Source organism: Rhineura floridana, chromosome 8 (assembly GCF_030035675.1).
Source record: "Rhineura floridana isolate rRhiFlo1 chromosome 8, rRhiFlo1.hap2, whole genome shotgun sequence".
Classification (NCBI taxonomy): domain Eukaryota; kingdom Metazoa; phylum Chordata; class Lepidosauria; order Squamata; family Rhineuridae; genus Rhineura; species Rhineura floridana.
Window position 1 is genome coordinate 41430506 of NC_084487.1, and position 18564 is coordinate 41449069.

Sequence of the window (18564 nt, forward strand, 5' to 3'; positions counted from 1 at the left end):
CTCTTGCCATGACGTCTTTAGCAGCTTCTTTCCGTATCTTTTGCCATTTATGTCCTGCGGGGAGAGGTGCTTTAAATCCAGGTAAGAACAAGGTCACCTTAGTTTCACAGTCAGCAAGAACTGCTACTGCAGGCAATCCAATACTATTACATTTCAGCTTCCACACAGGAGCAATTCACAGTGACACAGGTCAGAGAAGACATTTGCCTAAAAACTGACAGCACACAAGTAGTAGCTTGCATATAAACATGGCACAAATGCATCTAGGCTATCAAGTCTATCCATGGCATGAAAGGTCCCCAGAGGAAAGAAAAAGCTCCAGTTATGATTTACATCTATAAAAGTAGGCACTCTTGTTAAGGTGGATCAATACTATTTTCCATTTACACTGTTTTTCATCTAAATTCCATAGCCCTGTTAGCAAGCTATATGGATGGTATTTTAGCTGCAGAGAGCAGTCTTGCAAGAATATTTATTTATTTATTGCACTTGTATACTGCCCCATAGCCAAAGCTCTCTCAGTGGTTTACAGCAATCAAAAACATTAAAACAAACACACAATTTAAAAACATATTTTAAAAACAATTTAAAACACAATTTTAAAATTCAAAACAATATAAAAACAATTTAAAAACACATGCTAAAATGCCTGGGAGAAGAGGAAAGTCTTGACCTGGTGCCGAAAAGATAACAGTGTTGGCGCCAGGCGCACCTCATCAAATGCATCATTCCATAATTTGGGGGCCACCACTGAGAAGGCCCTCTCCCTTGTTGCCACCCTCCGAGCTTCCCTAAAGAATTTCTACATCATCTGAATTGCTCCTTCATAAGGAAGTTGCCCTGTAGGATCTGGTCCAGGCATCCAGCATTCTCCAAGAAGGACTTTACTCATCATATTATCTTCCAATATCATACAACTGGCCATTGTTGGTGTGCCTGTACTCCCCAGGGCTTGACTGGGAGATTTCATCTTTTCAAAGCCTCCGAAATAAGAAAAAAAATGTAATCCTTTGCACAACAGGGGAGGGTCAAATTTCTGTAGCTACCTATCACAGATTATCATTTGTAAAAGTCATATTTTAGCAAGTAAATAATTGTAAGGCAGATGTTTCCCACAGTCTAGAAAGGCTACAGCACACTCTAAGCAAGCCAGATTTGAGTACATACATTAAACTACTGACTTTTGAAGAGATTGGTTAGAACAAAGTTCCTCTGAAAAATGGCCCCATATATTAATAGTGCTTTTCATAAAAGGATGGCAGAAGAATACTTCAGCCTGAAAGCTGCTGTGGCAACACAAACACTCGCTGCACACTCCAAAGAAAAACTTGCATTATCTTCTATGCCTGCCGTACTACTGGCCTACCTGAACACGTGCAGGGTCCAAACACATAAAGTAAATTAGACAAATTCAGCTCAAGGTGAATAGTGCAAGCACTTCCCAGCTGTAAACTAGTGGCTGAGACACTCCCATTCAGTGGCAGTTTCCAGCTAAAGATATTCTGAGTATTACTGCAATCAGTAGAGCAGTTCTGCAATGATTAGGATCCAACCTAGCACAAGTGGATCTTTTATTCATGCTGCCAGAAGGGAAGTTTTGCCCTCCCTCACGCATGTTCAGAAGCATTTTTCACGCATGCACTGAAGGTGGGTGGAAGACTGAACCTTGACCCATAATTTTCACCAGAATTGCACAGTTTAAGGTAATGCTTTTGTAGTACCACATAATTCACCAAACTATACTCCTATCAAAATGATCTTGGTAAGCTCCAATAGTGGCACAAAACACTTGAAATTTGATCTACTGAACAAAAAACACCATGACCAACAACCAGCTGAAATAGTACATTTATTTATTTATTTATTTATTTATTTATTAAATTTATTAGTCGCCCATCTGCCTGGTTGTCCAGCCACTCTGGGCAACGCACAACATAAAAACATACAATTCACATTAGAGCCTTAAAATTCCAACAATAACACTAAAATGAAATGTGAGGGGGGAAAGAAAAGATCCAACATGCTTTCCAAGACTTCCTCTCTTTTAAAATTCTCTTCCCAATATTATATATTACAAATTGTAAAAGTATAAAAGAACAAAATAATGTTATATACGACTATGTTAACTGTAAGCTTCAAAGTTCTAAAGCTTACATACCAACTGAATCTACTTTAATAAATTATGAAAATGCCTACTGCTGCAAATACTCTGGTATCTGTTCTAGTATTTGATAAATGAACCCAATTCATCTCAAAAGGCCATTGAATAACTTCTTCCTTCCTGTAAGTATCTGTGGCTAGTAGCTCCAAGACTTCCTCTTAGAGAGCACTTATGGCAGTATTATGCAACGAGATATTAAAAGGCTCTAAGTGTAGCTCTTAACTGAAGAATTTGGTAACCCTTAAGGGAGTCATATCTGAAATCAAGATGAGCTCGTTACAAGGAGGAAGGAGAAGAATCCAGAGTTATACCAGACCAGACTAGCATGTACCCGAGTTACATTCTCACTGCAACTTTGAAAGTTAACTTACTACTCTCCCTTCACACCCCCAAATTCAAGTCAAGCTTTCTGGATTAACAGCAGTTCATGGGATACAGTGGTTTTAGGTCACATGCTGCTCAAGTGTTCCACAGCAGTTAGCATAGCAAACTGAATAACAAACTTTAACGGTGCAAAAAGCTATCTTGACAGAGGCTAGAAAAATAAACCTCTTTTAATTGGGCATGATTGTTAACTTACTAGTAGCTTCTCGCTCTCAAATTATTTCTGAGGGCAACTAAGTCATATAGGGTAGACCTCTGAAATCAATGGACAAGTTGCTTGTCCACTGATTTCAATGTGTCTACTCTAAGTAGGACTAACATTGGATATCACCCAGAGTTTCTAGATGCCCCCGTTTAGAAGCTTTAGATGGACACACACACACAGAAGCACCAATGAATCTCATCAAGATGGCTTCTTTAGCTGTTAAATTTTAGACAAAGTGATAATGTATCATTTTATTCCAAGTAGCCAAGTTTCAGATAAAATGACACCTGGTTTAACATACTGCCCTCTATGCCTGAGTCCAGATGTTTCCATCAAGACTGTTTTCCACATCAGTTAATTTAAGCATGTTTAATTGATCCTATAAATCAGGTGTGGGGAATCTATGGCCCTCCAGATGATGCTGGACTACAGCTTCCATCAGCCCCAGCCAGCATAGCCAAAGTTCAGGGATGATGGGAGTTGCAGTCCACCATCTGGAGAGCCACAAATGTCGTACCCCTGCTGTAGATGTTTTCACATATGCCAATTCCAAAAATCACACTATCCCTAGATTCAGAAAGTACACTGATTCAAGGAGCAACATGAAGCAATTAGGGCCTGCAGTGGAACATTAACACTTGCTTGGTCATCTTTGGTGCTAGCCTTAACCACTACCTGTAGTTACTAAGGAGCCTCCCTACTAGTACAGTCATTATAGCCAAGGCGTGGGAAACCTCTAACCCTCCAGCTGTTGGATTACATCTCCCATCATCCCTAACCACTGGCCATGCCAGCTGGGGCTGACTGGAGTTGGGGGTCCAGCAAGGTCTGTCAGGCCACAAGTTCCCCACCTGCCATAGCCTGCATCAGTCATCATATCATTGCACTTAGGAGGGCTGCAAATATGTTTCTCATTGTCTCTCATCAATCTAAACAGCAATCAAGGAGAATATAAGAACTGGGTGTATCTAACATTGCTTTGCATTTGACAAGGCAGTAGCAGGGAGTATGCACGCGTAGCCATTCCCACAGTTAAGGACATCAAGGAGGACTCAGGGGAACATAGCAACATAGGTAGCTGCCTTATACGGAGTCAAAAACATTGGTCCATCTAGCTCAGTACTGCCCACATTGACACACAGTGACTCTTTAGGTTTTCAGACAGGGGACATTCCCAGCCCTACCTGGAGATGCTGGGAATTGAACTGGGCACTTTTTCTGCAGGCAAGACAGATATTCTACCACTAAGCCACATCCCTTGCCTAGTTCTACATCAACAAAGGACCATCTCCCAAGATATTATTTCCAAACCAGCATCAATCAGCCCAATTCTCCTCCTCCCACAAAAATAAAACCTGACAGAAACAAGCCAGATCACATCAACCACAAACATATAAAAATGATGCTTATTGGCCCCAAGATCGCTCAAAATGACAGGCTAAATATATTGGCCTTCCAAGTCATTCACACAAGAGTGATTAGAACTTCTCTCAATTATTTCATTTCAGTTGAATATGTAAGTATAGCACCATAGCTCCAGACAGCACATCCATGAGTCAGACAGTATTAGCCTGTGCAAAGGTTTGCAGTTTTCACTGGAGTGGCAAAGATCAGTAACTACAGCAATTTTTCACCTGGTGACTAAGTCAGAATGTATCTTTACACAAGCAGCAACTGATTACACAATTGTTAGTTGTTAGTCAGTTGTGTCACACCTATGCTTAAGGGAATAAACTGTATTTTTAAAAAGTTGTAGAAGTGTTAACCCAAGAACCAAGGTTCATAAACTATCTTCTTCTGTAGAAAGGAGGCCAAACGCATCAGACTTTTTAACCACAACATCCTTTTACATACACAGCTCAAATAGTAGTTTCAGCATGAATGCTCCAGTACAATTATTAGTGATAGACACACATGTTATTAACAGCCAAGTTTTGTTGAGGCTAAAGAAACACTTTTACATACGATGGTCATTTGTTGCCAATTCAGATGTTACATTTTACAAATGCAAGTCACACCTAGATCTTACTTGCCAGCAACACACAAGTCTGACTGACAGATCTGTAAAATCCTAAACAGTTTTGAGATGCCTTGTTTTTCAGCAATGTTTGCAAGTCAGACCTGCATATTACTATATGCAATTACTTCTAAGGTGATGCTGCTGCTATCCACAAACAGGCCCCTGAGATGCTTTTTAAAACAAAACCCACTCCCTAAGTGTTCAAGAGTAGCCCAAGAGCTGCAGATTGTATACAGAAAGGAAGAAAAGACAAATGAAAAAGCAGGAGGAAGAACTAGACTATAGATTGCACTCTACTAAGTCCTACTCAGAATAGACCCACTGAAATGAACGAACCAAAGTTAGTCATGTCTATTAATTTCAGTGGGTCTACTCTGAGTAGGACTAGCACTGAATCCCACCCTAAGCCAGTAAAAAGGGGTCTCTATGGACAGACTCCTCCTTTACCACAACGATTAAGTGTTGAAACTTCCTAGCAATAGGAAGGTAACACAGGTCCCACAGACTCTTCGGAGAATCTGAAGGATCTCTCTTCAGATGTTCCAGCCATCAATACCACAAACAGAAGTTTGAAAGATAGCAACAAGGAACAGGAGCAAGAAAGAATCCACATTTTTAAATCCTGGTTTTGGCTATCACAATGCTTAGAGCCAACTTGAGCATTTCCCAAGAGCAACAACTGTCACATAAGAAACTTCTAGAATTTGCTACCCCAGAGCATTTTCCCATTTTCTATAGTCAACAAATAAATATATTAGCTACAACCATGTCCCAATTCTCTCTCTTTTTTAAATACAGCTGAACAACTTGTTCATTCCAGATACAGACTCTGGGACTACTTGGTTAGCTTTTGTACCACCCAGCAAGAGTAGAATAAACGCCTGCTGTGGCTTAATAAGGCCATTTCACCGTCTTTTATTAAAAGAACTCTGGCTAGGGAGAGAGAATGTGGTCCCATTTGAAAACGGGGAAAGCTGCAAGATCTCCCAGAGACTATCCTGCAAGCTTCATCTTGCCCCGTCACTCCCTCCTCCTCCTCTCCCCCCTCCCCCCTTTCCCGGCTTGAATAAGGCAGCGCCAACTGAATGAGGAAGTCAAGCTCCGCGGGCGGAAGCCAAGCCCATTGCAATGTCTGTAACAAGATTGTCAGCCCGTGACTCAGGCGGGAGTCCTGACAGCTGCCAAGCGGTCTACTGCCCGTTACTTCTAAGCTTTATTTTTTTAAAAAAAATAGGTAGGGAATAAAATCCCTTGATTATTCAGAAGGGGCAACCTCAATTACAAAGAGAGATAAAAGAACAGGCGTTCTCTCTCGTAACAGCAAGACCTAGGAACCGACAAGCACTACAGGAGAGGATGAAAGGCCACTACCCAAGCAGCAGGAGGCCGTTGTTTTAAATTGGTCTCTCTGCAGGGTCGTTGCAGCAGGTTTGACGAGGGTAGAAGGGAATGAAGTAGGAGGGAGGTCCTACTGATACCTTGTGCGCCAAGGGAAAAGAAACAGTCACCTGGCCCTGCACATGGAAGTTGCAGAACGCTCCCCCCCCCCAGGCAGAAAGGGATCTAAGTAGATGAAGGCTGCACCCCCACCCCCCAGATGCCCCAGTGGGTGGCACTTCCTGGGCGACACAGTTCGCTTGGCAGGAGAGATTCTAGAACTTCAGCTACACCCGCCCGCCTCCTGAGGAGCTCCACCCGCCGGCGCCAAACTGAAAACCAAGCATCATCTTGCATGCTTCCCGTCCCGTCCCGCACCGTCCCTGCACTAGGATTCACCTGAGTCTGGCCAAAGCCTGGGGGGAGGAAACCGCCGCGGCTCCTACTCCTCACTGTGGAAAGACTAAGACTCGGTAACCGGCACCTTCACAGAGAGCCGCAGCGCCCCACCCGCCGCGCTGCTTTAGCTCCGACGCCTCTAACTCACCGGCAACAGCGAGGTTTCAAGCCGGGAGGGAGCGGCCGCGGCTAAGGGCGGTAACACCCACCTGCTGTACTGTCAGCCAATAAAAACGGGAGTTTGTTCTGACTAAGATCGGGCTTCTGCCAATGGCTACGCAAGTGGAGGGCAGTGCTTCTTAAGCGTAAGACTTTTTTTAATCTCCTCAACTGACGCCCCAACCCCCGCTCTCGTATTAGCCCGCCCCCTCCATACAGGAATGGGCCCAGGCCATGGGCCCTCATTCCGGGAGGAGCATAGACTGACATGTTAGGCAGCCAATACATGCACGGAGAAAGGGCAGGGCTCTTTGTAGGCCTATCTTGAACGTTTCACTGGCCGTCTGAGGCGTGGCAGCAAGGAACGTGGTGGTGGGAAGTGACTGCAGAGAAGGAAGAAATCTCTATCATCCATTTTCAACCCAATTTACCTACCCTGGACCGGAACAAAACAGTACGCATCCACCCATCCTATGCATGCTTACTCAGAAGTAAACCCCGCTGTATATAATGGGACTTACTCTCAGGGGTGTATAAGACTGGGCCTGAAACACCTAAAAGCAATGCTTAGAACATGTACTTAATTTAGCAATCACTAGATTTCTTAAAATTAAATATCATTTATACTTATTAATTGGACTTTAATATTTCATGAAGAGCAAAGAGTCTTGTGGCACTTTAAGGACTAGTAGTTATAGTACAGTAGGGCCCCACTCATACGGCGGGTTACGTTCCAGACCCCCGCTGAAAAGCGAAAACCGCTGAAAAGCGGAACTCATTGAATAGAATGGCATGTGACGCCGGAAAACCACCGTAAAAGCGGAACAAGCGCCGTGTGAGTGGGGCTTTAGTCTAATTGTGTCTAATTGAGACCGCCGCATTAGCAAAGCATCCAAAAGCAAAGTGCCATAAAGCAGGGCCCTTCTGCACACTATTTCACGGCTCACATCACCATCAATCCTGTTGGTCAGGCACAAAACCTTGGTTCTGTCTTTTGACTTCTTTTTTGTGCTCCCTCACATTCCATCTGTGGCCAAATTATGTTGCTTCCTCTATATTAGAAAAATGCAGCCCTTCCTCTCTGGCTTCTCAGCAAAAACTCTTGTTCATTCAGTGGTCTCCTATATGACCTTTTCATCTCACCTGGGTCTGCTCTTGACCATCCAGCGCTTAAATTATTTATCCCCTTGCTTTGATCATGCAATGCACCTACTTAAATCTCCATGCTGGCTTCCTGTCCCTTATTGGATCCTACACAAATCTTACACTTACCTTCAAAAGTCCCCCATGGCCTTGCTCTTATCTCTCCACTATTATATCTCAACACATCCCTTTCTGCTCATTATGTCTGGAACTGCCTTGCAGAACTGTAACCCCTTCCTTCATCTCCCTCCTCAAAATTCACCTGTTCCAGAAGCCTTTGGAACAACCCCCTAGTACCAAAGTATATATAATTTAAATAATTACATATTTTTCCTGTTTACACTGCCTACATTCCCCCTCCCCCCACTGTTTCCCCTTGTCTTCGTTTGTAAGCCTTTTGGGGCAGGGACCTATTAACCTCGTTCTTTGTGAAGCATTATATCCATACATGTCACTATCACCATAATCAAGCTTCAAAACCTAAGAATCACCCTGCTATAGTAGAAAGATCCATTTAAGCTGAATTAATTCTGTACACACCTATGTCTCATTGAATACAGTGGTACTTTCTTTTGAGTAAATATGCACAGGATTGCTCTGTTAATCCAACATTCTGTTTTGAGCGAAGCTAGACAGATTACCCGGGGACCTTCACAATAAGACATGGTGAAGTCTTTGTCCTCAGAATTTGGAAATCAGAGGTATACTACCTCTGAACAGAGAAGTCCCATTCGTACCTATCATGTCTAACAACACACTTGTCTTTCCTCTATTAATTGGTCTTAACTCTTTTTTAAAAGACTTACATATATTTTTCTTTATTATCCATCTATGCTTTTTCTTTATCTTTCAGAGATAGTGTACCTCTGATTACCAAATTCTGAGGACAATCAATAGGGGTTGGCTACCTTCATTATGTCATGTCCTTGCCTTCTAAACTCTAGAAATCAAGTGAACCAAATATATTTGGGTGGAGAACCTGGGCCGCAGGGCCCAAATGTGTCCCTCCAAGCCTCTCCCCATGCCATGATTCCTCCTCAGGTCACACCCCACATCATCCCTGTTTTGAACACTCAAAGTGCTTTAGCCAAGCTGGAATGTATCCTTAAGCTATGATAATATTTCTTGGTTGCCAGAATCGAGAGAGGGGTGATATGTGTGCATATAGAAACCTCTGGATTTTGTGTGTCTGTAATGTGGCCTCCTGTACATAAGAGTAACGCCTGCTGCTCCACCCACGTTTGCATTTGACCTCACCCACTGCCATTGGCATGCAGCTCTCAGAAGGTTGCTTACAAGGGAATGTGGCCCTCACACTGAAAAGGGTTCCTCACCAATGCAGTACATAAATTATACGAGTTTGCTTCACTGTGTGAACTGCAAGCTCTTACTGGAACACATCAGTTAGACTTGCCAGATTATTTTTCAAAAGCAGGGTTTGTGTTGCCTTTTCCCTTTTTTAAGGCAGCAATCTTACACACACTAATCGGCAAAGAAGCCCACTGTTACTCTGCTCTATGGAGTTCTGATATATGATATCCCATTGAAATATATGGCAACTGGGTAACCGCGTATGCATCTGGCTACTCAGGAGTCAGATTCCTAAGTAGGATGGTAAGATACAAAAGAGGACCAAGCTGTACCTTTAATAGCTGTGTAGAAGTGGGAATTTCAGCAGGTGTAGCTCATCATGCAAGCTATAGCTGTAGAATATTGCTGCTTCTACACAACTGTTAAAGGTGCAAGAGTTCTGCCATCTTTAGCATCAGGTCATTCTCCAACTGAATGAAACTAGAGTAAAACCTGGATGCATCATGACATGAAGCTCACATAAACACCAAAAGTCATTATTTTAAAAAACTGGACAAGTAAATTGATGGAATGTTTGCAACATAGTGTTAGTCATGATAGTTGATGTCAAATCTCTGGAAGAAAGCAGTGAAATTCTATGCATATTTACTCAGAAATAAATTCCAGCTTCCTATGTTTGTAATGCTACTTGTAGTCAACATCAGGTTATACTACATAAAGGGTCAGAGGGGTTTTGCAGTAACATAAAAAAGGTATGAGCTCGTCAAAGTTAAGCCACCCTTGTATCTGAGCATTCATGTATTAGCCATTGGTGACAAGATATTCTGTGCAGGTGGGTCAGCAGGCTGGCCAAGAAAGGGATGGAGTGTTCTGTCTTCCCTCTGTGCCTACTGCAGAAAACATGGACTACCACAGGAAGGAAGCCTCCTCCTTGCCCAGCATTGCAGTTCAGCAGGCTGCTGGAAGTGAACACAGTTCACCATCTCTTCTCTGTCAGCCCACAGCAAGCAAGTAACTTTTGTGGGCCTATTTACTCATTTGAAATGTGGTGTTGGAGGAGAGTTTTGTGCATACTATGGACTGCGAAAAAGACAAATAATTGGGTGTTAGAACAAATTAAACCAGAACTGTCACTAGAAGCTAAAACAATGAAACTGAGGTTATCATACTTTGGACACATCATAAGAAAACATGATTCACTAGAAAAGACAATAATGCTGAGAAAAACAGAAAGGAGGTAGAAAAAAGAGGAAGGCCAAACAAGAGATGGATTGATTCCATAAAGGAAGCCAAAGACCTGAACTTGCAAGATCTGAACAGGGTGGTTCATGACAGATGCTATTGGAGGTCACTGATTCATAGGGTCGCCATAAGTCGTAATCGACTTAAAGGCACATAAACAACAACAACTTTTGTGGGCCTATTTACAAGGCTGACTTCAGTATTTTCAGGTACCATTGATTTTAGTGGGAAATATATAAATGTTATGTTACAGTTTATTTCTATGCCACCTTTTGGGTAAAAAGGCCCTTAAGGCGGCTCACAAAAAATAAACACAAATACAAAATACACATCAAAAAAGAATAATAGTTTACAAAAATTTAAGTAACAAAATATGAACATTATTAAGAAAGCAACAGCAACAGCAACATCTTTCAATAACAATACAATAACAATCAGCACTTTCTGAATGTTTTGACGTCTACTAGTTCTTACATCAGTGTGTTGACATGAAAGCGTGGTGCCACTGGGGTGTCCTGCTGGTACTGCACTTGCCAGTCCTGGTGCAGGAAAGGGAACAGGAGCAACCACAGCCTTTGCCAACTTAGACAGTGTCCATGGCAAAACAGTACTTCAGCTTGGTCATGGGGATGAAGCAATCGGTGTTCTGGCCCACAATCTCCTTGCCCTGGCTCGCCAGGCTGCTCCCACAGGCCACCGCAAAGGTGGAGACGATGGGCTCGGAAAGGAAGAATAAATGCGGGCTTAATTCTCACACTGAAATCAGTGTGAATTTAAAATCCTAGCTTTAGTTGGTATTTTTCTAGGTCTGTAAAGAAGAATGCATATATTTGTAGATATAAATGATATGAGAAAAGCCTTTAATTAGCTCAGGGATCTTAAAAGACCTTCAGCTGAAAAAAGGAATCAGAATAGTTGAACATGTACTTGGGGAAAGAGATTATCCGAGACACATTCACCTGAAGGCTCTTGAAAGAAAGCCACAAGATTATTTGGTTAAGATAGGCATGAAGGGTGAAGAAGGTGATGTTACTAATGTTGTTGAAAGATGTGTGCCACTGAACATCGCTGTATCAGAGATTAAAACATAAAATACTATTGTTAACCATTAATGAAAGAAGCGTAGTGGGGGAAACAGCAGGGCTGGGGACAGAACTTGACAACTTGGAGAGCCAGTGTGGTGCAGTGGTTGGACTAAGGCTGTGAGCACACTAGTCACCTACAGCAAAGCATTTCCATTGGCTGCACCTGGAGGGGGAACAGGTTGATCTGCCGATCAGTTGCAAAATCTCTTTGAAGAGAATTTAAAAAGCGCACTCAAGCTGATCCCCCCAGGTTTTACAGTAAAAAGAACAACATTGTGTGCCCTCATTTTCAGAAAAGAGGTGGGGATGCACTGGAATTGGCGGAACAGTGCGAGTTCTCTATCCTAAGACAGGGAGATTGATGGTAGAGAGACACTTGTGGTTGTGCTGGCTTCACTGTATCTCCCACTCTGTTTTCTGAAGTCAGAGACACACAATACTAGTCAAAATCCACCCCTTTTTACTCCAAAGCTCCAGTGCATTTCTCCATGAAATCAGCATCACACAGAAATCAAGTGTTTGGCAGCTCAACTCATTGCCACTCCATGGTGTGTCCAATGAAAACACTTTGGTGTAGGTTGGGCAGAGACAGCGTTTGGCCTGACACTTTGCTGTGAGCAGTCTTAAAAAGTCTGACATTAGCAGCAGGGAAGGGAGATGTGTCCAGCCATGGACAAAACTGTTTTAAAACAAAGCCAGAGAAAACAGTCTGGTTGCTAATGTGTCTGCAGCCTTAGAGTCAGTCACTATCTCTCAGCCTAATCTATCTCACAGGGTTGTTGTGAGGATAGAAAAGGGGGAAACTATGTATGCTGCCTTTATACTAAAAAAAGAGCTGAGCTAAATTATTTATTATTTCACTTATTTCATATAAATTTCACATTTCGTGTCTCTGCATGTGTGTATATATATAGTATTTAATGTAGTTTAATTGAATTTTATGTATTTTAATTTATTTTAATGTTTTTGTGATCTTTATTGTGTACAATTTTATTATGTACATGTTTGATTTTATTGTAAGCCACCCTGAGTGTCCTATTATAGGGTAGAAGGGTGGGATAGAAATATTTTAAATAAATAAATAAATTTATATCCTGCCCTTTCTCCCAATAGGAGCCCAGGGCAGCAAACAAATGCACTAAAAACACTTTAAAACATCATGAAAACAGACTTTAAAATACATTAAAACACCTTTAATTTTTTTTCAAAAAATAGTAGATACAATAATAAACAAGGAAGCTTAACAGATAAAAACAAATAGGGACCAAAAATGCAAGAATGTAATAAGCTGTGTTAGTCAGGAACCAGATACCAATATAATGATAGAGCGTTGACATAGTTACAGTCTATGACATGAATCAGAGGACACAGTTGGGTTGAGGGGGGAGGGCAAGAAGTCTTTATAAAACAAGAAGGCAAGAAGAATGCCTGAACCTGACAGCAACAGGTAGAATAGGTGTTACAATTAATTTAATGTTTGGAACTGGAGAAGGAGCAAAAATAGATAATGGAGCCATGGACAAAAATATTTATTATAAAAAATTTAAGTTAAAGCCCAAAGAAAAAAATTAACATCCAAACACAATAATGTAATGGAATAATTTTGAAAGTCTTCTGTTTCTTTTACTTGCACATTTTGATCTCCATTTTTATCTTTCACCAGTGAAGGCTATCATAAATTTTATTTTAGAAAAGATGATCAAGAGAAAAGGGGGGGAAAGGAGCAAAGACTGAAAAGAACAAAGAAGGGGGCATGTTGCTATATACTAACCACAGTGACTTCTAAAAAAAACCCCACAAGAGCAGAACAACTTGCAAAGATTACAACATCATATTAGTAAGAAACTCATACCAAGCTCTCTGCTGAAATGTATTGGCTAAGTAGATGGAATTTGAAATATAAGTTTCACTAAAAGTTCAGAATTAACGTCCTATCTCTTTTTATAAGCAACTCTGTAAAGCTGAAGTAAACACAGCAGTTGAAAGTCAACAGCCTGATTTCAACACCTATATCATCAGAAGAGAAGACTTTGAAGGTGAGTGGGCTTCAGGGATGATAACACCACAAATAACTCCTTTATTCACTGCTTCCCTTCTTAAACTCTTCCAACTTGGTGCTCTGATGGGACATCAACTTACCTAACTGTTTATACTTATGATGACTTTTTACACTCACTTTGCTCCCATTCCATGGCATGAAAACTCCTAAGGAGCAAAAGTTGCACAACAGATTACTCCAGTTCAAAGAGAAGTTGCCTTTAACCCATCTGCTTTTATACTGATGGCAAATTTGTCTCTACAGCTGTTATGTATCAGCAAACAGCTGTTTTGCAGAATTGGTCTTAGGTGGCTATGTAGAGCAGCATTTTCAGCATGCCAGCTGCTGTAGCAGCACATGCGAAGCACCTTTCCTTCTCAGTACTGCTGCCCTGTACAAGGCTGCAGAGATGAAATCCAGACCTGGAACAAAACAGTTTTGGAGCCTTCCTCCTGCACTTACCCCCAAATGCTATCAGTATCTTATTTAAGCACATGGAATGTCAACAATATGTATTATTTAAATTCACAAATACCCAATACTGATTCACTAGATAGAGTCCAGACAAAACTTGCAGCAGATATTGGGAAGATAGCCTCCTCCCATTGAGGACTGTTGCTTGTCTCAACTTAGAATCCTCAGGTAAGGAAGCACTGCAGCACTCCATTTTACCTGTGGGGAATTCTGGAAATAGGCTTCCGATTTGATTCTGAAAGCTACTGTCTTGAAGGTCAAAGGGGAATGGTTGGACAAGGGCAATCTTGTTTGTCCACGAACCTTACGTAATATGAACCAGTACATTGGGGGCTCTTAGCTTTGTGGGGCCCCAGGGCAGATTACCCCCTTTGCCCTCCCCCCTCTCTGCATCCTGGTTCTATATAAATTTGTGTTACTGAGGAAAACTAAGGAGGGACAGAGAGCCAATGTGGTATAGTGGTTAAGGTGTTGGACTACGACCTGGGAGACTAGGGTTCGAATCCCCACATAGCCATGAAGCTCACTGGGTGACCTTGGGCCAGTCACTGCCTCATGAAAACCCCATTCATAGGGTCGCCATAAGTCAGAATCAACTTGAAGGCAGTACATTTACATTTTTAAAGGAGGAACAAAAACTCTGATGCAAGGAAAAATCAGGGAATGAACATGAGATCCTGGTAGCTGCAAGAAGTTAAGTAAAGTTTCTAGTAGATTTGGCACTGAAAGGGAAGCTTTGGAGAGCCATAGGAGGTCATTATGGTTCAATTGCAGAGGCTCACTGAGGAGAGGGAGGGTGCAAGATTGCAATATAGGAGGGAGTCACTAACTATAAAATTTAAACAATTTTAAAACATAGTGATAAAAAACCCCCACAAAATACAAATCAGCAAAAACAGCACCCTATTTAATAGACCTTGCAGTCAGATCCCAATTATTAGGAGGGGAAAAGCTAGTACACCCAGAAGCATTGGGTACCATTGTTGGGGAAGTTAAGCCATTTAAATATTCAAATATCTGCAAGTTCCAGAATGCACAAAGCCCACCATACTTATTTTTTAGTAAAGCTACAGACGGGAAAACCTAGCTTGCCTTTGTTTTACTTTGCTCTCTGTTTTTTTAAGTTGGGATCTGGCAGGACAACTATTTTGCCAAGGAAGAAGCGGCAAATCTTAATACATAATGCCACAGGATGGACATTGTATATTACAGCTTTAATCCTCTATCTATTTCATCTTTCAGCAACCTCGTGCCCTGCAGAAGTTTTGGACTACAACTCTCATCAGCCCCAGCCAGCACAGCACATTGCCAGGTTGCCAAAGTCTGGTGCATGCCTTTTAAAAACAACAACAATCCCATGTACCAGTCTATGCTTTTCAAAAAAAAAATCTGTTCCTCCTATACACCTCTAACAACTGAGTGAATAAGAAATTTCTCCTGATCTGTCTGCAGTCCTGACCCAATTACCACCACTATTTCTGCTACTTGTAGTTAGTTTTACTTCCAATATTAAAATGTCCATACTTGAGTACTCATTGAGTACAGAATCAAGTTCATAACTAAAGGAAAAGATCCAAGTCTTAATTTCAACATTTTTTGAACCACATAAGACTTGCATTTTCACTTCTTTATACAGTATATCTCTGGCCTCACCTGAAGACACAGAAACCAGTCCTAAGCAGTAAAATGCCCCCTTTATCCAGTTCTTTCAGTGACTGAGGTAGGAAATCTTAATAGCATCCCCACAATATTAAAACACAACGCAAATACCCAAACGTGTGCTGCCTGAGGCAGGCCATCTCAAATGGTCAGCCCTTCTCCTATTTTAATAACTTTGTGCTATGGCAGGTGTGGGGAACCTCAGATGTTGCTGAACTGCAACTTCCATCAGCCCCAGTAAGCATGTCCATTGACCGTGGCGCAGAGTGGTAAGCGGCAGTAACGCAGCTGAAGCTCTGCTCACGGCCGGAGTTCGATTCCAACGGAAGGAGGAAGTCGAATCTCCGGTAAAAGGGGTCCACTCAGCCTTCCATCCATCCGTGGTCGGTAAAATGAGTACCCGGCATATGCTGGGGCGTAAAGAAAGGCCAGGGAAGGAACTGGCAATCCCACTCCATATATATGGTCTGCCTAGTAAACGTTGCAAGACGTCACCCTAAGAGTCGGAAACGACTCGCACTACAAGTGCGGGGACACCTTTACCTTTAGTTCAGCAACATCTGGAAGGCCAAAGATTGTTCACATCTATGCCATGAGGCTACAGAGCTGAAAGGACAGCACACACTTTGGGTTCTCATGACCTATTGATTGGTTAGGGGACCAAGGCCCCGGGAGACTGCTTCCCCTATGCCCCCAGGAGAACATCACAGAAATAGGGGAAACAACTTGGGCTCATCTGCACATGGTTTGCGCATGACCAAGATGGCTGATTAACTTAGATCATACTAATCCAGAGGTCTAACTGCTAGCGAAATAGTGTTTAATGTGAACCTAAGGGCAGAGCTTGGAAAAGTTCTTTTTTTGAACTACAACTCCCATCAGCCCAATCCAGTGGCCATGCTGGCTGGGACAGATGGGAGTTGTAGTTCAAAAAAGTAACGTTTCCAAGCTCTGCCTAAGGGGATGCAGCATAGACCTCAACTCCACGGGGACAGGAGTTCAACTTGGCCCCATCCATCAGCTAAAGAAGGAGCAGCTACAGGGAGTTTAAATCCCTCCACCTTGCTGGAAAGAACACTCCGTTCCAAATGCCAATTACCCTGGGGCTGTGGAAGCAAAAGGGAATGGCGTTCTGGCTCCCTCCATCAGCTATGAAAAAGAGCCACCAACTGTTATTCAAGCAAGAATATCAGCACAGCAAGGGAAGAGCAGCCTGGCCACAACTGGATATAAATCTCCGCTTATAGCTCACCATTCTGGCCTTAAATAACTCCTCTCCCTCTTTTTCTTCCACTGCCCTTCCCTTGACTATCTAGTCTCTCACTTTTTTCTGTTGACATGAGCCACTTTGGGGAACAATAATTGTCTGAAAAGTGGGATAAAATATAAGTCAATAAAAATAAAAAGATAAACATGAATTTTGTGGGAAATTCTGAAAATGAAATGTATCCACCTATGCCTAAAATTTTTGTGCTGTCATCTGCAATACTTGCACTTGACAGCTGGAAGATTTTTACCTTTCTGTTGTTATTATGTCCATAGGGCTGCAGAGTATTATTGCTAAATGACAGATAACAGTCAAAGACATCACATTCCACATTTAACACATTGACAGATAAAATGTCAAATCACTTTCACCATCTGATCTACTCAATAGAGTTTTGAACATGATGATTACCATAGTAACTAGCTCAGGCTCATTTGGGATGAGGGGGGAATGCATGTGGTTTACCTCAGCTTGTCCTCCTCCTACTTCCTTTTCCTCTTGAGCCTTGCCCTGTTGCACTAACATTTTTTTAGCTGGTTTCGACATTACAGTCAAAGCTAACAGTAAATGAGATAGTTCACTGGGCTTTTGGCAGAGGCATTGCTAATAACTCATCAGTAAAGTAATGGCCTTTGCTATTCCCAGTTTTTGTCAGGTACAAACAGCTCTCCATATATGGCAGCTGTGCTCGTGGCAAGTGCCTTTACCTGAAAAACAAATTATTGAATCTACCCTAAAAGTAACAAGAACCAAAGGTAGATCAGCTGATGGCTGGCAGCCATTTGTGTCCTGGTTTGGGAGAAAGCAGATCCAAGGTAAAGTTATCTGCTGTGCAATTGCCTTTCTCACTGTAACTGCTCTCTGTTTTATAGCACGCTGAAGACTGGATTGTATCAGCTGATATGTGGAAGGCAAAAGGGGGACATTTGAGCAGGGCATTTATTATTTATTAAGAAATCTATATACCACCCTTTGCCAAAAGGCCACAGGGCTGTTTACAACATAATAACACAAGAACTCAAAAACAATTATCTCAATACAACTCATAAAAAAGCAGCAGTGTCAAACTATTCATAAATTACTTCAGTGACAGTTCCCCTCATCCAAAAGCCTGTCAGAAGAGGTACATCTTCATCTGTTTCCTTGATGTGGCTGGGCACATCTCCGTGGGAAGAGCATTCTACAGACGTACAGCCACCACTAAAAAGGCTCATCCTAAGTTGGACTAGATGGTCTTCTTAACACTATGGCCTGATTTGCAAATTCATTTATACCCACTTGCTTACAGTATACATAATTGCTGGCAGGAAAATAGGTGGGTAATGTGACTGAAAAACATGTTTGAAGTGATGTGAGAGATGAAAGTTCTCCCTGTGGTGTCATATATTTGATAGCCTGTTCACACATACAAGTGATCATATTACAGCTATTGTGATCATATTATACCTGCTCTGCACCAGGTACACTGGCTGTCTTTTCACTTCTGGGGCCAATTTAAGGTGCTGTTATTGGCCTTTAAAGCCCTAAATGGATTTGGGACCAGGCTATTTAAAGGATTGCCTACACCCATAAGTACCTGCCTGAGCTTTAAGACCAGCACCTGAGGCCCTACTCTCTGGTCCACTGATGAAAGTGGTTAG

General features: G+C 42.0%; 1 protein-coding gene and 1 long non-coding RNA gene across 5 annotated transcripts in view; one reads left to right on the top strand and one right to left on the bottom strand.

Annotated features, from left to right (window-relative positions):
* The window catches only part of MYH9 (myosin heavy chain 9), an 88036-nt gene extending 80037 nt beyond the window's left edge, over nucleotides 1-7999 (bottom strand). Inside the window, exon 1 of one of the 4 annotated variants that reach the window (XM_061639018.1) lies at nucleotides 7978-7999. The gene's annotated coding sequence lies outside the window, so the exon portion shown is untranslated. The other 3 variants (XM_061639017.1, XM_061639016.1, XM_061639015.1) reach the window with 3 other exon arrangements.
* Nucleotides 7062-17047, top strand: LOC133390435 (uncharacterized). Its single transcript, XR_009764397.1, has 4 exons — nucleotides 7062-7159; nucleotides 9992-10170; nucleotides 13435-13522; nucleotides 15241-17047. It is a non-coding gene; the product is annotated as an uncharacterized LOC133390435 (long non-coding RNA).
* The last annotated feature ends 1517 nt before the right edge of the window (nucleotides 17048-18564 follow it).